Source organism: Anarhichas minor, unplaced genomic scaffold (assembly GCF_050575085.1).
Source record: "Anarhichas minor isolate MPS153535 unplaced genomic scaffold, ASM5057508v1 ptg000136l, whole genome shotgun sequence".
Taxonomy (NCBI): domain Eukaryota; kingdom Metazoa; phylum Chordata; class Actinopteri; order Perciformes; family Anarhichadidae; genus Anarhichas; species Anarhichas minor.
In genome coordinates this window covers 15,986,927-15,989,322 of record NW_027466582.1, presented here as the reverse complement: position 1 = coordinate 15,989,322, position 2,396 = coordinate 15,986,927, and the positions used below count along the sequence as shown (strand labels likewise).

The 2,396-nt window shown below is 43.9% G+C and overlaps 1 pseudogene; it reads left to right on the top strand.

The window, feature by feature from the left end:
• The first annotated feature begins 445 nt into the window (after positions 1 to 445).
• On the top strand, positions 446 to 997 carry LOC142941931 (gamma-crystallin M2 pseudogene; annotated as a pseudogene).
• The last annotated feature ends 1,399 nt before the right edge of the window (positions 998 to 2,396 follow it).

Sequence of the window (2,396 nt, the reverse complement as noted above, 5' to 3'; positions counted from 1 at the left end):
TCTTTGTAGCAGTTATTTTAGTGACTACACTGAAACATTCAATTAATGATCATATACAACGTGAGTTTGTTGGAATGTGGGAATATTAACAGATGATGTGGCAAACACCTTTAGCTGCTAACTCCGACACAAAGCAAAATTCCAAAGCTAAAGATGGGTTTTGTGCACAGTGATGCAAGCCTTTGCAGGTGTTACAAAAGGTGTTATTGTTTTGCGCGTTAACCCTTTTGTCCGACAGCTCTTTTGGGGGAACCGCTGCAAATTTGGACCACCATCAGTGCTCCATGGGCTTCTATGGCATGTTGCTGGGTCAGGCTGTTTCCACAAAGGGGACCTCTGCTTGTCAGGTATAAAAAGGAAGGTTTTCCGACAGTTAGACAAGCAGTTCAGCTCCAAGTGCAGCAACAGCAGCAGCAGCAGCATCTACTGACAACATCTGGCAAAGATGACCTCCAGCAACAAGATGAGCAAGATCGTCTTCTACGAGGACAGGAACTTCCAGGGCCGCTCCTACGAGTGCAGCAGCGACTGCCCCGACATGTCCTCCTACATGAGCCGCTGCCACTCCTGCAGGGTGGAGCGCGGCTGCTTCATGGTCTACGACCGCACCAACTTCATGGGGAACCAGTACTTCATGAGGAGGGGCGAGTACGCCGACTACATGAGCACGATGGGCATGAGCGACAGCATCAGGTCCTGCCGCATGATCCCCATGCACAGGGGATCCTACAGGATGAGGATCTACGAGAGGGACAACTTCCAGGGTCAGATGCACGAGCTGATGGAGGACTGCGAGAACGTCATGGACCGCCACAGCATGGCCAACATCATGTCCTGCAACGTGATGGAGGGCAACTGGCTGATGTACGAGCAGCCCCACTACAAAGGAAGGATGATGTACATGAGGCCCGGAGAGTACAGAAACTTCATGAGCATGGGCGGCATGGGCAGCATGAGGTTCATGAGCATGAGGCGCATCATGGATTCCTGCTACTAGACGGTGACGCATCACGGTGCAGCAATTGGTTTCCAAAGAAATTCTAGAAAATGAGTGACAAAGCAACTTCTCCGGAGCAATACACACTGGTTGTTGACTGCAGCGAATGAATGAGAAAGATTGCTAAGCAGTGAACTAACTGCACATACAGATGTCTGTGACTGAGGGGTGGGTGATGAAGAAAACCTAATAAAGTCTGCTTTGTTACGGAAATCATGTTGGAAATATTTCTTTTCTTTCCTCTTCCTACATTTGCTAAAGGTAGTTTGTCAACCTTCCTACATACTCTCCAATACCCTCGGCCTATTGACGTAGTGAAATTATGTTTTTCATTAACAAATTGCTTACCTGGGGCTCTTGGTGATAAAATCAGGCACTTTAAAGATAACAAGTCGTATGACTCAGTTTAATGAAGTACTGAAAAATGGATTTTCCTTCGATGTCCCACACATCCATTAGGGCTGGGTGATATGACGATATTTATCGTCAGAATATCGGTATAAAAATGTTCATTATTTATAAAACCGGCGGCCCAACGGTTGTTACAGCAATAGTTACGTCACTTGGACGCCGAGTTGCGTTCCTTGTACATAAGAGCAGAGCTGGAGTGAAGGGTCAGAGCAGGAGGAGCTCATACCTCAGTGGGGGCTACTTCTGTCGTATGGACGCGGTTTGGCTCCAAAAACCCAGACGCGGACCAGAAAACCTAATCTTCTGCAAGGTTTGCCACACGGCTTGCTTTACCATGTGGTTTAAATTATATGGACTATTTATTTGTTAAATTACCAGCCAATGTGATATATATATATATATATATATATATATATATATATATATATATATATATATATATTATATCAGCATGGTTATGGTTGAGTTTTTGGTGAAACTGGCAGTCTTGCCTATTCTTTTCTCTGCTATAGTATCTTTCTGTCTGTGCGTTAGGCCAGGGCTGGTATCAAATAGCAAACTGTTTAGAATAGGCTAAAAATAAAGGCTACTTGTAACAGTTTAGCCTGGAAGTTAGACTGACTTACTGTAAAAGAAATATAAAAGTCAATAAAGAAGTGAAAACATGCATTCAAAATATAGGTTTTTCTATCAAAAAGTATCGGTATTGGTACCAGTATTGTGAGACCAAAATGTACATATAAGCAAAGTCAAGATAAGTAGGTGCTTTGTTAATGCATACCAAGAAGTGAATAGCTCTCTATCTGGCCGATTGCATTAAATGACTCACATGGACCACAAATACATTTTTAAGATGATTACATCTTCCCACCAATAGAAAGGGGATCTTCCCCAATTAGGGCCTGTATTCAGTTCATACAGTTCAACAGATCACGCTGGAAAGCTTGCTGGCCACGCATCTCTCTGCTTTAATCCTGGTAAAGTCCCT